The following is a 19,373-nucleotide window of genomic DNA, read 5'->3' as shown; positions in this document are numbered from 1 at the left end:
CCACCTAGATAAAACACTGTTCCCTTACGACGTGTGCTCCCTAATGCACATCATGCCATTCAGTTACTCCAGTAATGGACGGCCAGTCTTCAGCCCCAAACAGTGGCGAGGACCTTGTTCCTATTCCAACAGGGATGGCGATGACAAAGAAACAACATGCAACATATTCATTCCTCAACGTGCGATGTTAGATGAGTTGTAGTGATCTAACATGTTTAGAATAAAATCGTCCTCTGGGGATGTCAGTTTTCCTAGAACTGCCCTGTCTTGATCGCTAATATCAATAGATGCAATCTATCAAGACAGTATCCATCAACGTTAGTTGAAATGGAAATTATTCTTTCACGATTCAAAAACATTGGAGATTGGAGAATTTCTTGGAGCAGTTTCACGATGAATCGAGACGGAAACGGAATGTGTGAGTGAATATGACATATTTTTTACATTTCACGTTTTTAAAAGGTTCAAATAAGGTAATTAAAACCCTGTGTTGTAACAAACTTGCGTAAGGTCTTATATGTTTGCTGTACATCAAGTGTGTTTTATGACACAGATGTCTCAGACGTAACATTTCGTTATGCAAAGTAATCGTTCATGATCAACTGGCCTACGGTTCCAATACGACTTCGTCATGCATCACTACGTTTCCTTAAATAAAAATAAGGCCAAGGTGGCCCAGTCGTCTAAGGCGCCGGAATTCGCTGTGTTACGTCAACTGAACACGCCAGAAATCAATGAATGTGCATCAATGCGGGCTTTCCTCATACATAATGATGAAACGCCGTGATATAACTGAAATGCGAGGGCTGGTCAAAAGGCTTTTAGCCTAACAAACAAAACCAACGATTGTGAAAGTGTCCTTATTTTATTTTTTCAACATAATCTCACTGCTTTTCAATAATCATCTCATACTGATAGTAAAGCATTCCAGTCAGGAAGACATTTTCAGAAGCCACCCTGAAAACCACATTCATCGTTGTCATCATAGCGCTTTCCACAAAGGTGTTCTTTCAGTTGGGGAAACAGGTGGAAATCACGCGGTACCAGGTCTGGCGAGTATGGAGGGACTATTCACTATTCACAGCGGCGTTATATCTAACTCACTCACCCACGGAAAAACAGAGGTTTTAAACCAACTTCACACACTGTTACTTTGAATTTGTATCTTGTTTGACACCAGTTACACAAAGTTCTTGTTGGTTTCACGCCGTCCGCAACAGTACCGCTGGGGAAGGAAGATAGAAAGTTTATGGAACATCTACTGATCGGAGGCTGTTGACAGAATAAACATTGACACTAAATAGGGAGCATATCGTATATGTATGGCTCAGAAGGTAAAGTTGAGAGTTTACCTGTAACGTACTGAGATGCCAAGCAGGACATTTAGTCCGACCAAGGTGGTGTCTGTGAAGCAGGAAGTGATGACAGGAGCATATAACACTATCAGGTAACATGATTGTGGACGGCCTTCTTGCATCTTCATTATGTTTTCATGGTAGATCAGGGTGTGGCTCCAGGTCTGTTTTGTGCCATGTCGGGTATAACATATATAAATCTGTGTTTGGAAAGTCACTTCACTGACAATCTACCGTGCATTAGTTGAACATGAAGTTTCTGACGGGTTGTCACACATGTAACGGAATTGTGTATAACAAATCGGTGAATTTATAAACTGACAGTGAATACCCTATTAGCGGCTTATGGTGTATAGATGTATAATAGGTTTCATCAAACATCTGATATTATCCCCGTGGACATTCAAGGAGGGAATAACCAGAATTGGTCTCTAGTCAACTGTGCCCCTCACAAGAAACAACTAATATTGACCGGGTTTTCGGGGTTTGTCTATTGTCTGGTCACTTGTCATCATTTCATGTGGTGGATCGATACTCATGTCACTGGTTTGCCTGATCCAAACTCGATTCTTCCCTGGTCTCCATCACTGAGCTTTACTATCACTGAATATGGCGTTAAACAACATTCACTTACTCCCGCATTAACCGTGACATATTATCCATGCATAAGTTAGCCCAAGCTATTTAGTATTTTAGTGTTTATAGTTAAAAATTCGGTTCATCTTTCCAACTAAACAGAATCGTCTCTTCGAATGTATTTTCAATGACATGAGAGATGGGCGTGAACAGTGCAAACAAAAGGCATTTGACAGGTCAAGTCAAATGTATGTTTCAAGTCATTTGGCAAAATCTGTCGATGTACAGACGATACACATTACGCGTGACAATAACAGTGAAGACAACAGATGCCCCCCCGAGTCCCTACCCCCAAGCATACATCTCACGCAGGTGGCCCAAGAGCATGCTCAATACAAACGATATAATCACTCAAATTCATAATGTGCATGTGATAAATACATTTGGTAATACAGACAACTGCACACGGGTAAGTAGATTGATAAAAATAATCACACCCATTTTTGCATTGACGACACGGGCTATAAACATGATATTCACCTTCTTTGTCAGACGCACAGAAGGCACAAACTCGGTGTTACATCAGTTACTGTTGTTTGGGTTCACGCGATCTACCCTTTTTCTGTCATGAGTGAGTGAGCATGGTTTTACGCCGCTTTTACACATATTCCAGCAACATCACGGCGGGGGACACCAGAAATGGGCTTCACACATTGTACCCATGTAGGGAATCGAACTCGGGTCTTCGGGGTGACGAGCGAACACTTTAACCACAAGGCTACCTCACCGCCCCTTTTCTGTCAAGGACACATGAGAATTTAAACGCAAATGTGTCACACCAATTCCAAATTTGACGTAAAGTATATGCGGATGTGTATATCTTAAATTCTTTGTTTACATTCATATGTTGATAAAATCCACCAAAATCACAAATATTTTCCGATATCCATACACATCCCAAACCATATCTAAATGACGTGTCTCGAACACCAGGTACCACCATTTCAGGACAATTTGTGAGCCATGAAATCAAATGACATCGAACTTTATTGAGAAAACAGTATGTGGCTTCCTCGTAGATAATACCTATAGTCATGTGAAATTTGATGTTAGGATATTTAGGCAAGAAGTAGACATCCCCATGGACAACACATGTGCTCTCCCCATTGCTGGCCTGTCTTTTTAAGCATATGATGGAATTTCTAAAGGGATTTTGGCCAAGAAGTTGAACTTCTGCTTCAACGATCTGATATCGTTCAATAATGGTCACATAGCCAATACCCTCCACTGATTTACCCACCTGAGCTAGAAATAAAAGATACCAGATAAACAACCTCATCTGGTTCATATTGAGGTTTATGCTATGTTCGACAAGAGGGTCGACTTCAACTTTCCAAAAGCAACATTTCTTTATTTCGGGCAATATTCAAGCAGCTCAAGCCTTTGATGTCTAGATTTCGATTTGAGGTACAATCGAGTATGGTCTTTTTACGCAAAATTCAAAGAGAGGCCTTCGTGCTTAAAATGTTTGATCAGGGTTACATCAGTTAAGGCCTTAGTTGAGCTTTTAAAACGTTTTACGGTAAAGTTGTTATATGTGGAGAAGAAATACACATATTCAAGGAATCAGACAAGAAACAAAACCATGTCTGATGCAATTTCCTATGTTGAGTTGTATGTCCCCGTGTTTTTCCAGGTGAACAATTAAATTTCCTTTGCATGTTAGCAGAGATTTCTTCTTATTATTGTTCTGGTGTCCCCCTCCATGATATGTTGGAGTCTTGCTAAAAGCGCTGTAAACTCAAACTCCCCCCCCCCTTATGACCATGGAACTCCTCGACACTCTCCATACAGGAAAGCAGATGTTGAGTACTTGTAGCATATCTTTTAACTCCATAATTCACAACCACAGTCAGTGGTGTCATTCTCAAAATACTACCTGGTCGATTTCACTCATAACGAGTGTTTGCGGTTGGTCAGGTCATGCTTCCGCGTTTCAAGAACACCTGGTGCCACACGATATTCTTGCTTTATGTTCTCTGTTACTCTGCTCGTGACGGAATTGGTGTCTCCAAGGAATTGAAAAATTTAATTAACTGTACTATTTTAACTGTCTGTGAAATTACTACAGATGACTTCAGTTCAGAAATACTTGTTTATGTAAAGGTTATGTAAAGGTTCTTGTGTCATTTTTAAGCGTTGCGACCTTGGAACCAGCAGATGAAAGTGAAAATCTAACTAGAACGGACTTCGTCATATAATACCACAAGCAAATGCCTGTGAGGGCCAGTATATCATGTGGAATAACTCTCCCAGATTCCGATACTGTTCTGGGTGACCTCTGAAGTATGACTGTTCTACATATACCTAACATTGACCGAATGCAACAGGTAATACTAAATAATTCGATTTCTTCTTATTTGACCCAGGGGCCGTAGGGTAGCCTAGTGGTAAAAGGGTTCGCTCATCACGCCGAAGACTCGGGTTCGATTCTCCACATGAGTACAATGTGTTAAGCCCATTTCTGGTGTGCCCCGCCGTGATGTTGCTGGAATATTGCTTAAAACGGCGTAAAACCATACTCACTCACTCTTATTTGACCTGCACATCTCAACATCTTACATTGATTGTGGGTATTGCAAGATATAATGACGTATTTACCACTATACACACTCTTGATGAACGTAAAGGTTCAGGGCAGCTGAATGTGACGAAATGAAATGTTTTGTGATCTCCCAAGTTGATATAGTTATGAAATGACATCATAATATGGAATTTAATTCGACTTATTGGAACTATAGCTGCGTGGATATCCATATTTGTTTCAAAATAATAAACACACATGTAGATATCTCCTCGCCTATATCATATCTATATCGTAGCCAATAGTTCTGTCGCTAACATAGTATTGACAGTGAGCCAAAGATGCTTGTGGTAAGCGATGTCACATGGGTATTCCAGCGACTGAAGCTTAGTTCATTGCAACCTACCAACAGTTGGGAATGTCGACAAGAAGTAATCTCCATCTAAATCATATGCTATAATTTCAAGAAAATAAATCTATGTTATAAGCTGTTACAACAAAGGTAATCATAAATCAGGTTGTTGGTTTCCCAATGCCGATTGTCATGTGGGTGTGAAGGGGTAAACACTGTTGGACAAATTCACGTAGAGTCAATTTCTGACATGACAATCGTGAATAATTATTGTGAAGGTCCAAAATATGAGATACCTTGGAGATATTGTGATTTATCTTATAATACGAACCTCACTTAAAATAGCTGAACGTATTCTTGAATAGTTATCAGTACTGACCTTTGTCCTTATCATTTATTTACTTTCTCACATCAGGGATAGGCAAGGCTTCTTTGTCAGATTACGATGTTTATGTGGGAAAATTACAGGTTAAATGATTATGAGAAACATACGTCGCCTCGAGAAAACTCTGACACAAACACGAGTCATTACAGGATTCAGTTAAAGGTATACACACTGATTGTTATGTTGTCAATTTCATATTTCATATATTTGGGCTGTATTTAGAATTGTTTTAACTTTAATCGATATTCTACCATGACATTGAAGAATGCTTGATTCTGATTGTTTAAAAAGATTATTTTTTTTTTTCAACAGAAACCTCTTTTAAACATATTAAGCCTTTTCACATAAAAACCGTGCGTATGAATACATCGATAGCCTACATATCGATCCGTAACAAAATAGCAGCCAACTGATCAACCATAAAAAACTGTATACCGTGTCGACATTTTCTCTGTTAGACGGTGGGTCTCTAGCACAAGCCAGGTCTTTAATACGCGCCGGGTCAACGGCTCTTGCGAAATGAATCTATTAGACGCCCGAGTGTCTAATAGAGGCAGTACGGTACACTTGATATGGGATGTTTTTCGATCGATTGCTTCGATGATGAGATTACAAGATTTAACGAAGGCATATATTTTGCATACGAATGATAACCTTCATGAAACTCTTATGGTTCGTTGGCGAATAGGTTATTTCCTCACTGAAACAAATCATAATGAAAGTAAAATATAACTTAATAAAAAGTGTTTTTAAAAACTTTATTCATGGCAGCATGTCGTTTACAAACCTTTTGGAATCAATATTTATTGACATCTCCGTCAACATCCGACGTAAGGTGTTGGTTGGAGGGAATTTGACACTCCATCAGAAAACACTGCTCCATTTGAAAGACCACGGAAACAAATGTCCCGACATAACTGCAGTCACTTGAACACAATGGCTTATCATACTTGATGAAATTCATTTCAGAACAAGCACAATTAAGCTAAACATACACGAACCACTCTGTCGGGGCAAGGCTGTCACATTCCTTTGTCATGCTGGCATCGATACATAAACGCACCACTCTGTCGGGCCAAGGCTGTCACATTCCTTTGTCATGCTGGCATCGATACATAAACGCACCACTCTGTCGGGGCAAGGCTGTCACATTCCTTTGTCATGCTGGCATCGATACATAAACGCACCACTCTGTCGGGGCAAGGCTGTCACATTCCTTTGTCATGCTGGCATCGATACATAAACGCACCACTCTGTCGGGCCAAGGCTGTCACATTCCTTTGTCATGCTGGCATCGATACATACACGAACCACTCTGTCGGGCCAAGGCTGTCACATTCCTTTGTCATGCTGGCATCGATACATAAACGCACCACTCTGTCGGGGCAAGGCTGTCACATTCCTTTGTCATGCTGGCATCGATACATAAACGCACCACTCTGTCGGGGCAAGGCTGTCACATTCCTTTGTCATGCTGGCATCGATACATAAACGCACCACTCTGTCGGGGCAAGGCTGTCACATTCCTTTGTCATGCTGGCATCGATACATAAACGCACCACTCTGTCGGGGCAAGGCTGTCACATTCCTTTGTCATGCTGGCATCGATACATACACGAACCACTCTGTCGGGGCAAGGCTGTCACATTCCTTTGACATGCTGGCATCGATACATACACATACACAAACCACTCTGTCACAGATCGGGATTGTCATCGTGCTTCGAGTAAGTTGTCAGAGGCACGGAGGCTGTCAACAACAACAACATTGGCAACCACTGACACCAGGGACGAGTGACCGCGATGTAGGTCAAGTTCTGCCAACACTTACACATTAAAATACTTAGTAGAATGTTAATTAAACAAAAAATGTGTTCGAGAAATAAATTCATTAAGCATTTGTTTAAACTAGTTCTCCAACCCGTCACCCCTACAATGGGAGATGGCATGTTCTATTTCCAACCAAGAAATGACTTGTATCTGTGATTTCCTTGATATTGTCTCGGTGAGTCGTCCGAACAGTGCAGTGGAATTAAAACATACATCGTTGAAAAACTATATTTTTAACCCTTATTTTGAACTAGTCAGGTGTATTTTAATGTTGATCTTTAGTAATACTTGATACATTAATTTATTACAAGTGGCCTCTTTCCGGAATGTTCTAAGACAGCGGACCAGTGTACCTGTGACCTGTAGCGCTCGGTTCCAATACCAGGTATCTACTCTACAGTGGGACTACACGAAACTTCAAAACACAATAGGGGCGGTCGGGTAGCCTAGTGGTTAAAGCGTTCGCTCGTCACGCCAAAGACCCGGGTTCGATTCCCGACATGGGTACAATGTGTAAAGCCCATTTCTGGTGTCCCCCGCCGTGATATTGCTGGAATATTGCTAAAAGCGGCGTAAAACCATACTCACTCACACTCACTCAAAACACAATAGGTTTAGCTCCTAAATGAATCCGACAAATATCACGAACAAATGCATTTGCTTTTCTTTTAGCGGCAAGTATGCATCAATGCTTTTAACAGAGATTTCGAATGATTATGAAAATGGTTTTGTCGCTTCTATTTATGTACATGCATCATGGTATTTCAGACTCTGGCTCTACGGATCCATTTCCTGATTCCTCTCTGTCTGAGCAGGGGAACAGGAGCCATATTTCAAGGGGACGACACAGGTGTAACCTTGTGATTCTCTGCGTTGACATGTAACAAGCTATACAGTGTACATTGCAGCAACGTGAAACGGGGATGTTTGTAAGGACTATGACTCAAATATCATTGATCTTAGATATTATTCGTCCATGCACTTCTTCCATATGACCATTCGGAATTCTTTTGGCACATCCTGTGTAAATGTCAAAGTCACAAGAATCTCACTTGTACGTTCGTGGTTACACATTTCAAAAACAACTAATGTATTCTTAATTAAACTTGGCATATACCTTCTTTAAGGTCAAATTGGCCCTGCTTGAATCATAACCTCCTGACGTATGACGTTACAGTGCTGTATATGTGATGTACAGGAAGTCTTGCTGAAATAAACAACACATCTCCCATAAATCCTAGTTCAGGGAATGAGTGTGTGCCATTAAAAACTTACCATTTTGGACTTGGAGCTGTGACCAACCATTGTATCGTTGAAACCACAATTCCTTGATTCTGGTACAAGTGCACGTCGGAATACTGGCCTGATACCCAATGCCTTGTCTAGCCGAACGATGAAATTGTTTCAAATGATTAGTTCATGTTCAAGTCAAACTATTTGTTAACTCCAGAAATCTAACCCGCCGGATATCAAATGATCGGTCCCATACTCGTATGATTAATAATGTGACTGATTATAGTTATAGCAAGTTGAACGTAGGTCCCACATATTTGTATGATCAACGGTATCGTATCATATGTCTCCTTTTTCAATGATAAAATTCGAATAAATTACAACCGTGTCTCAAAGTGTCCATTTTAAAAAGGTGAACATTTAGTATAATTCTCTAGATATTTAAATGTTTTGTATATGGTAAAAGAAAATATATTATCAAAAGAGTATTATAATATATTTCTGTATATGGCACATACTTACGTTTTCCAGGTCAAGTGTGTGATGGCACAGTGTGCAGCAGTGATAAACGATGAGTGCATGTGCCATTTTGGCTTCTCGGGGAATACAGGAGATTCCAGTTGTCAAAGTTAGTCTATTTGTAACACGTTTTCTTTTAATGATAACTGTAACATCAAGGTTTCACTTTCTTCAAAGCATGCCCGACAAACTTACATGTACAAGTAATAATCATATTGATTATTTCAAGACAATACAATGAATCCATCGTTCTATTTAACTCATTGGAATCGTTTTGAATAGCTTAATAAGCAGCTAAACCACACGTGGTTTTACTTTCTTTTTTTAAACACCATGCGACTTGAGACGACGACGTTTCGGGGCTATGCCTTGTCCCTTCATCTGGTGATTACCGAATGTGTGCCTTGGCCATTCATGGGGAGATAACCCAAGTAGTACTCACTGAGATGATATGATTATATACAGGCCGGCATGTTTAAACACGGTGGTGTCAATGTTCCAAGATAACACGAAAACGGGGAAGCCAAAAGCCAAACCTCATGAGAAATGTTGTACGATTCCGACTATATCATAAGCGGTGGAGCAGGATACGCTCACATCTTCGATAACACCTGGTATCATCACTGTTCGATAATGATGGATAGGCGCATGCTTTTGATGTAGTCGGAATCGTACAATGGCTCCTGCTTTTAGCAGTGATTTCTTATGCTGAAAGAAAGAGTCTGGGCGCTATTCTTCGTTTGCAGACCTACACTGACTAAGCAATGTGATTCTAAAAGGACACCATGTCTGTCATCAGCTTCGTACATATATATAATCGACCTGTGGAGATCCGGCCTAGAATAGGTCTTCAGCAACCCATGCTTGCCATAAAAGGTGACTGTGCTTGTCGTAAGAGGCGACAAACGGTATCGGGTGGTCAGGCGCGCTGACTTGGTTGACGGATGTCATCGTATCCCAGTTCCGTAGATCGATGCTCATGATGTCAATCACTGGATTGTCTGGTCCAGACTCGATTATTTACAGACCGCCGTCATATAGCTGGAATATTGCTGAGTGCAGCGTTGAACAACAAACAAACAAATAAAACATACATATAATCTATTTGGAAGATGTCTTTTACCAACCATGATTTTCTTCGTGCTGCTTGGTTCAATGAATCAATGTATATGGTGTTGTATAAGTAATAACCTACTTGTGCATGTTCACTGACAATATTTTATTTATTTCACCCATCGCTTTGGTAACTCGATTCCTTGTCTGTTTATAAGGCGTATTGCGCCAGATTTCCGAAGGAGACCTGAAACCGAATAAAGGACAGCGGAATGCTATTAACGCCAAGACAGAATTGGCTAACTGGAATGTTCTTGGAAAAAGAAACCAACCGCCAGTGCTTGGTGTGGACACAAATCTGACGGACTCCCTGCCGGACATTCCCATTCTCTGTTGGAGACTCCCAGTACCAGTTTTGTTTGCGCCTGTGATATCAGGTATGTAAATACTGGACAATGTGACCTTCATGAGGCCCAAAATACGTACAGACGTCTAGGTCATGGCCAGCTGACCCGCGTGGATTCTCCTTGAGGTTGTACTTGAGTGTTAGTCACAGTGGTGGGATCACAAATTCGTGATCCACTGCAGTATAGGACTTCTGATCGAAGTGCACGAACACGCGCTGTTGCTTGCTTCTACGATTTGTGAGGTAACGACTGAGTCAATAGGTTATAGCCGTGTCTGATAGATGTCTTTAGGCTGTTTGACTTTGTATTGTTAAATCATAGGAGTATGGTGTCCTACATGTATGTTTTGAAAGATTAATGCCTTCGTTTATCCTTATCAGGGTTAAGCAGCTGTCTATCGTAAAACGAGATAAGCTGTTTTTGTTGTGACTATTTCCGTTTTTTACTCAAACACATGTTCAAGCACGAACACACTCTTGAAAAGCAGACACACAGTAGAACAGCACATAGTAAGCATTGCATATTCAGATATGAATAAGTACAAAGTAATAACATTGTAACAGTGTATGAAAACTGGTGGTAATAAAAAAACAAATCAACTTACATTGGTTATATACACATACATAGTTTTATATTAACTTACTATGGTAGCATTCATTTTATTAATCCTGGAACATGGATAGGACAGTTTCCCACCTTTTCTCAAATTTACCCCACTGACAAGATGTATAAGCAGTACATGTTTCTATTGAATATTCCTATTTTAATAATTTGATATTGAATGTCACGTTTGGATTGTTTCCTTTCATCTCACACGAGTATTGTTTGTTTGAACTCCACTACTTCAGCTACTGCAACATGTTCATCCAGTAAAGTTAACCAGGGACTGATGTAGGTCTGCATATTCAAAGGTCGTTAATCGTAAAGGGTTTTAAATCTTCATTTGCTGCGAGGAATCTTTCCAGGGCTTGTATACACAATTCATGTAGCCAGTGTTATCAGTAGTCTCTTTGCTTGCAGGTACAGGGTGTATGTACTTCACCCAATCCATTAGTTGATTACTACCTTGAACATATTCGGATAAGATGGTAACAGCGTAGACTAAATAGAATGATGATGTATCATGTAGATAGCCTTAATAAATTACCTTAAATATATACTTTGACCTCGTGTTTTAACAGTTAACATGTAATTGAACTAAGTACGCTGAAACCCATCAGTAACATGTACGTGATGGCCCCGGTGTAAGAGCGCGGTCAACTCCCAGTGTGGAAGTAACTTATGCACACATGCCAGTAAATCCACATGATTGTCAAACAAGAAACACCGACGTGATAAAGAATTCGCCATTTTTGTTCGAAACTTTAAACCTGACAGATCTTTATCACCGTGACAAACATTGGAGCAGGTCAACTTTTAGGACAATGTCTTTTTAGTAGGATAATATTTAAAGCATCGTTTTAAATTTTATTGTGTTTATGTATTAAAGAATAACAGTCACAAACTGTCTAAAATCGCGTCGCGTTAATATGTGACTGTTTTCCTTCCATAAAAGCACAAAAGATGAAAACTAATCCTGATAATTACAAAGTTAATCTCCTTTCCAGTAACATTCAATTATAATTCCACGTCAGCCTGGCGGAAAATAAGACAACACATACACATTTTGCAATTATTTCTGATTAATGTATTGAACGTTGTCCCTGATTATTACCTCTCCTATGGGGTAATTGTATCCCTTAGCGGACATTAACTGCTGTTCGTGGGTTCGAATCCAACAATCACCCGATATTACGCATTGGTCTGTTCACGCTATTCCCTTGCGTGTTGGCTTCAAGTATGTGGTAAGTGTTTAAGACACGTGTGACCATTCTGACATGCCAAGATACCTCCATAGCAGAGTGGAAGCCAACCAGCTACTAGTTACACTGGGACCTACTTTGCCTTCTCTATGACAATCCCAGCAACACCTCACCAATCAGAATACTACCACATGGTCGGATACTTAGAGTCTGGGGAATACAACATTGCTTTTACTAAGGTCATTAATGAAGATTATTACCCACGTGGTGAAGATACAGGTGGTAAGATACTAAATCCGTACGTCACACGTGTGTTGTACAAGGTTGACCTTGTTTTATTCGTTTGATTGGATAACCGTGACCTCTGTCACACCGGGACTAGTTTTTTCATTCATAAAAAATCACGAGATGCATTTATTTTTCAAAAACAAGGCAGAACTGAAGCTATCTCATGTGAGCGAGAGATATTTACAAACACTTTATTAAAAAAAACAAGATAGTCACACGCATCAAATTCGGTTTGCATTCTATATAAGTTATGCATAGAGCTTCTACAGACATTATATAATCTAGTTATATCCATTTACAAAGTACGCCTGCCGATCAATAGATCGAGGGTCCCCATGAGCGTGACGCACCCGACCACTTTCGCAACTTTCAATTTGATTCAACGTAACAGGATACGCGTGGTGAAATGAAGTCAGTTTAAACTATCTGGACAGATATCTAGACTTACTTGGGATGATCCGGTTGTGCCATCAGTGTCCCTTTCGAAGCGTATTTTGTGGCAGTGTTTTGGGAGTTGTTTGTTCACGACTGCACGACCAGATCACTGAGTGAACATAGAACATTTCTCATACAAATCTTTCGAAAACTCCGTAGATGTGTGTCTGATTTCTGATTATGTGGCCCAAAATATCCCAAATGTAAACAATAACATTCCCTATCTCTAGCATAAAACGCTGTGAGTAGATCACGTAGAGTAGATTGTCTTTCCTTATTCCGTTGGTGACCTTGCCCTTCGTTCGAAGCTGTCAGTGACATGCAAGCAGACTTGAGTTTGTTGATTTTCACGTCTTTAATACAGGGTAGTACAGTTAAGATGAATGTTTTTGGCAAACACTCTGATTTCCCTCTTTCAAAATGGTACGGACATGATATAAGTTTAGCTGACAGATCAAGAAAACCGAGCCATATTAAAAGCACAGACGGGACCCCGGCAGTGCGAGTGACCGACTGTTGGTCCGATATTCAAAGCGCGGCGCAAATATGACTTTTCAAATTTTCTTATAGGTGTCCTGCGTACTAACAACATGTTACTAACAACAAACTCGTGAACTTTCTATGGTATCTAACGAGAATTAGTGTAGTATTCTCTATATACTGGCCAGGCGGGATCTGGGACATCCAGAGCCGTCCTTCAATACAATGATTTTGCTTGAATCAGTTTTCAAACAGTCGTGTCAATAATCTCCACCTGTTACTGTAGATCAATGTATACTTTTCAAGATGACGTGGGAAACCAATTCTTAAATCTTCAACCTTGATTCTTCCGTCCATTTCAAAATGGCGACCAGGATCATGTGCTGGTCGTCCAAGAGGAAGGGTAAGATTTTATTGAAGACAGCATTAATGATGAAATCACATTATCATTTGGATAAGTATTTTGGAACTGTGTTTGCGGGAACCATTCTCATTTTATGCTTTTACTTTCATTCGCCTCTGGCATGGAGGGGCACCCACCCGGTCATCTCAGGCCCGCTGTGCAGTGTTGCATCCTTTATGCTTATAGTCACAGGTTCACTTTGATTATGACCCTTGGTTTGCCATACTCGTTTTCTTGTGTTTCACAAACGTGATAAACGTCCTGCACTAATTTAGCTGTCACGTCGTGATATATGTTCTTCAGGTTTGCAGACTATGAGTATTCAGGGCCTTAGTAGATACTTCAATTATTTATGGTAGACATGCGGAGGACATTTCCAAAATTGACGCGTATCAGTGACATAAATTATGTCTGATGCAATTGGTTATTTTGACATCCATTGATCACTTGTCATTGGTTTGTGTTTCTGATAACTGCAGGTGGTAAGGCAGGATTCGCTTACCTTTTCGCAAACTTCTGGTATCATCACTATCTGTTAGTGATTCATAAACACGTGCTTTTGATATTGTCGTTTTACGTGTCGATTCCCAAACTGACACAATGTGTTACCGCAGAAATCTGTACGTGAAAGTACTTAGTGTGAAACCAACAAACAACCCACAATTGCTATACAATCAACAAACGTATTACAAAATTAACTAGGTTTACAAATCAAAACACATAACTGCACAGCAATTACAATGTCGGTACACAATAGAGTGGTAGTACAATATTCAGTGGCAATACATAATATGATGACAGTGGTCAGTATCAAATACAAAAATACAGTGGTGGTAGAAAAAGCCAGTGATAATAATATATATTCACCCAGCGGCGACAGTGGTCAAGCTTCCGAGATAGGCTAGGCATGGAATCAGGGATGATGAGTGATCCTCACATGAAAGTGGTCTTGATGTGATTAAAAGTGTGAGAGATGCGTACACATGCTCTTATCCAACAACATATACAGTTCAACTAGACACTGGAGCCACCGCTACACAGTGCCCTCACCAGTCTAGTGGCACTGGAACATACCACATGTTTCTATAACACGCTATCACCGTAAGCGGTAACGGAAAGTTAACACACCACACTAGCATCTGAATAAAGTAGCTTCCTGACGACTGCTTACATTAAATGGCACTACATTCCTGACGACTTACCACTACCCAAATACAATGCAATGAGCGTCTACCGAATCTCAACAGAAATAATGTAAAACAGTACATTGGACTGTTATGATTAGAGATTTCATGTGAACGTAGAAAACGTTTAGTTGCTTGTATATGCAAAGTAACATTATATTCAACGCACTCTCTCATTCTCTTTTATGGATGTTCTGACAGGTGCTGGACGTACGTAGGTCGTCAGGGTGGTCGACAGACACTCTCTGTCGGACAGGGATGCGAGGACAAACTGATCATCACTCATCTGGTTCTCCATACACTTGGCATGTGGCATGAGCACAACAGAGCTGACAGGGACGAGTATATCACTATCCACCCAGAAAATATCGAAGAAGGTACATTTCACCTGCACATGTTAATACCTTGCATAAGTAAATGCTTACGGTATACATTATTTGCCTTATTATTGTATCCAACAATCGGTAAAGAAACATGCACAGCCTATGAGAAAGGCTAGATTTGTTGTCAATTCCTAAAGAACGAAAAGAAGGTGAAGATATTGTGTTGGTGAATGCTATTATCAGTAATATTCCAGCCATGTCAAGGCGATCTGTAAATAAACGAAAACAGTTACGGAATCATCACCAAAGATTACACAAACGTATTTGTTTCCAAGCAGAGATGAAGCGAAATGTGGCTGACAATTGCATGCACGTGTGCGCGGCTGCTTGTTCTAGTCCGGACTTGTGCCGACCCGTGAAGATTCCGGGGTAGAATTGGTCCTTAGCAACCCATGCTTGCCGTAAAAAGTGACCATGTTTGTCGTAAAAGGCGACTAACGGGATCGGGTGGTCAGGCTCCCTGACTTGGTCGATGCATGTCATCGATCCCAATTGCGTGGATCGATGCTCATGATATTAATCACTGGATTGTCTGGTCAAGACTCGATTATTTACAGACCGCCGTCATATAGCTTGAATATTGCTGAGTGCGGCGTTTAACAACAAACCAACCAACCAACCGGGCTTGTGCCGGTTTTTTGTAGTCCTAGACCACTGAGATGCCATTTTGGTATGACGCGGCCAGGGGATCGAACTACTGACCTTCCACTCTCCTTGCAGATGCGGTGTTTTTATCAAGCAGGAGGAGGATAAAAGATGGGAGCATTCGATTTACACTAGTCTTGTTGAGCAGGATGCATTATGGTGCTAGGAATTAGAATAAAATATACACATTGAAGATGTGATTTAGATGCTATATTACCAGGCAACTTTTGCAAATTCCTGCACTGTATTTCAGGTGCGATGGTAAATTTCCACAAATATCATCTAATGGAAGCAAAAGACATTTTGCCGGTGATCAAGAGTGGCATCAACCCAGAAATTCATCCTACAACGGACACCATCTTCCAAGTGCATAAAATCGAAATATCACCTCTTATGAGCAAGAGCTAATAAATTCCAAATGCCACCTAGATAAAACACTGTTCCCTTACGACGTGTGCTCCCTAATGCACATCGGGCCATTCAGTTACTCCAGTAATGGACTTCCAGTCTTCAGCCCCAAACAGTGGCGAGGGCCTTGTTCAAATTCCAACACCGGCGACGAAGACCTCGAAACGTTATGCAATATGTTCATTTATCAGCGTGAGTTGATTTACAGAAGTGATATATCGCAGCCAGTAATCAATATTGCAGCGCCCGATTTACTGACATTGAGACTTGGGAAATCCTATATGAGATTTTATTATCTAACAGGTTTCGCATGAAAGTGTATTCTGGGTGATGCCATTTTTTCATATAACTGCCTTATCTAGATCGTTAGAGAGTATTGATATACATGGAGAGGTGGAAATTATTCATTTACGATTAACAAACGTTAGAGATTGGAAAACTCCTTTGAGCAATTTCACAATGACTAAAACGGAATGTTTGATTGAATATGATAGAATCTTTGCTTTGGTATGGGTTATGACGCCATAATTACTGAGAAGGAAATCGCAAGGCAACTTCAAAATTTCATTTTAAACTTCAAATAGGGTATCTTAATCCATGTGTTGCAGCAAACTCGTGTTTGTAAGGTCATTCATGTTTGTTTATGACAACAGAGATCTAAAACGTTACTTCTCGTAATGCAAAGTCACCTTTGTGATCAACTGGCCTGTGGTTCGAATCCGACTTCGTCATGCATTACTACGTGTCCTTACATTCATCCAATTCACACACTATCACACTGTATGTTTACCTAGTATGGCACCAGTATCACAAGGTCCTTGGTTGTGTCCCGCCGTCCGCAACAGTTCAGCTCGAGAATGGTGACAGAAAGACTATGAAAGATCTGCCGATCGGAGACAGTGTAATGGTGATGGATGAAAATCAGGAAATGACCTTCAGTGATGTGCATCTAATGATACACAAATTGGATGAGGCGTATGTCAATTATGTCATAATCGAAACGGAAATTGGACAGAGATTAACATTAAGCATGGAACATATCGTATATGTATCCTCATTCTGGAACTCACAGCCTTGGACGAGAATGGCTAAGAAGGTAAAGTTTGGAGATTACCTGTACCGCCCTGAAATGTCAAACCGGACATTTAGTCCGACCAAGGTGGTGTCTGTGAGGAAGGAAGTGATGGAAGGAGCATATGCACCTTCTACACTATCAGGAAACATGGTGGTTGACGGTCATCTTGCCTCTTCGTATGTCTTTATGGAGGATCAGGGTGTGGCTCACGGGCTTTTTTTTGCCATGGCGGTTGACGTATAACATACATAACGCTGTGTTTGGAAGGTCACCTCAGGTTCCAGCTCCTGGTCTCCACTGGTCCGTGAGGGCCTTCCTGACAATCTACTGTGCAGTAGTTGAACACGAAGTCTGTGACGGGTTGTCAAGCACGTTATAGAACTGTATATGACAAATCGGTTAAATGTATTAACTGCCCCCGTATACCTTACACACACAAAATTACAATCTTCAATCTTTTTAGCATATCATTTTGATTTTTGTTCAGATGTATAATAGGTTCCATCATACTTATGACTCCATGGAGGTACCGGGTTGGAATAGCTAGTATTGATCTCTGGTGACCTATTCTCCTTACAAGAAAAAGCTAAAATGGATGAGGTGTTCGGGCGCTGTTCCTTTGGCTAATCACATGTAATCGTTCCCCAATTTGACTGTTCGATACTGATCCAAACTCCATTCTCTCTTGGTCTCCATCATTGAACTAAATATTACTGATTATTGCGTTACACAACATTCACTGACCCACGCATTCACTGTTAAGTTATCTCAGTATTTTAGTATTTTAGTGTTTCTATTTTTTTTAAATCGTTACATCTTTCCAGCTAAACAGAATCGGCTCTTCCAATGTACTATTTACGGCTCTGAGACTCGAAGGAGGAGTGTTCACCTGACACTGAGATAGGAGATGGAAATGACAAGCACCAACAATTGGTATCTGACAAGTCAAGTCAAATATATTTCCTACGCCATTAGCCAAAATCTGTAGATGCATAAGCATAGTGAGGCTACACTTTGAGTGTAACAAACACAGTGAAGACAACACAGGAACCACGAACCCCTACCTCAAACACACAACCCACGCAGGTCCACCAAGAGCATACTTAATTACAAACGATATAATTACAATGTAAAAATTGACTTTATGAACCTATGGAGTGAGGTCCAAACTGTATGAACGTCGGAGCTTGCGATGATTTTGGACCTCACTCTATGAAGGTTCATACTCCAATGAACTCACACAAAGTGAAACTCAGGTCTTATAATTTTGATATCACTATTTTATACTTCGATTACACAATTATATTTACTACGTGTGACTCAATGTTTACACAGACAGCCATACTACAACCAACTGTTACGCGAAATAGAATAGTTCATCAAAAGGAGAGTTGACATGAGAGTATGTTTGCTCAAATGTCACTACAGGACATATTTTGTAAATTTGTTACTGCAAATATATTTCAATAACATCATCATTAGATGCAAAAGATCTCTTAAGAACTACCTCTGTAAGTCAGTAACTTTGACAGCGAGGCGTTATACATTTAAGTCAAATACAGGACGTCAAAATGGCTGACACATCAAACGTGACGGGAAAGATTTCTCAAGTTGTCAATGAACCGGTGGCGATTACAAGTGTTCAAGTACAAGTTCAAGTCATCATTGATCAATTGGCCGATCACTGAAAGATGATTATAAAGATGTGTCAAATAGATTCTGAGGAACATTTAAAGTTTGCTGTAGACTGTTCACTAAGATGGGTCGTAGCGAGGATGGTCTCTGACTTATTATATGCTTAAACGCTAAGTTCAAGATTAAAGAGTTTAAATCATCAGAAACTAACGCTTCTGCGAGGGAATTCCCAGGTGTTCCCCCCAGGATTGTAGAAATAGTCCGTCAATATTAACGTCATTTCAAGTATACAGTCTCGTGACAATGTATGAACGTGAAACTGTGTCGTTCATGCATGTATGA

General features: G+C 40.3%; 1 long non-coding RNA gene across 1 annotated transcript; it reads left to right on the top strand.

The window, feature by feature from the left end:
• Positions 1-9,929: 9,929 nt before the first annotated feature.
• Positions 9,930-17,985, top strand: LOC124150325. The gene is made up of 5 exons (XR_006863237.2): positions 9,930-10,323; positions 13,605-13,701; positions 15,087-15,262; positions 16,167-16,513; positions 17,116-17,985. It is a non-coding gene; the product is annotated as an uncharacterized LOC124150325 (long non-coding RNA).
• Positions 17,986-19,373: the final 1,388 nt, after the last annotated feature.

This window comes from Haliotis rufescens, unplaced genomic scaffold (assembly GCF_023055435.1).
Source record: "Haliotis rufescens isolate VD_foot unplaced genomic scaffold, xgHalRufe1.0.p SCAF_4, whole genome shotgun sequence".
NCBI classification, from domain to species: domain Eukaryota; kingdom Metazoa; phylum Mollusca; class Gastropoda; order Lepetellida; family Haliotidae; genus Haliotis; species Haliotis rufescens.
Note: the sequence above shows the minus strand (reverse complement) of the source record. Positions and strands in the feature narration are given on the sequence as shown.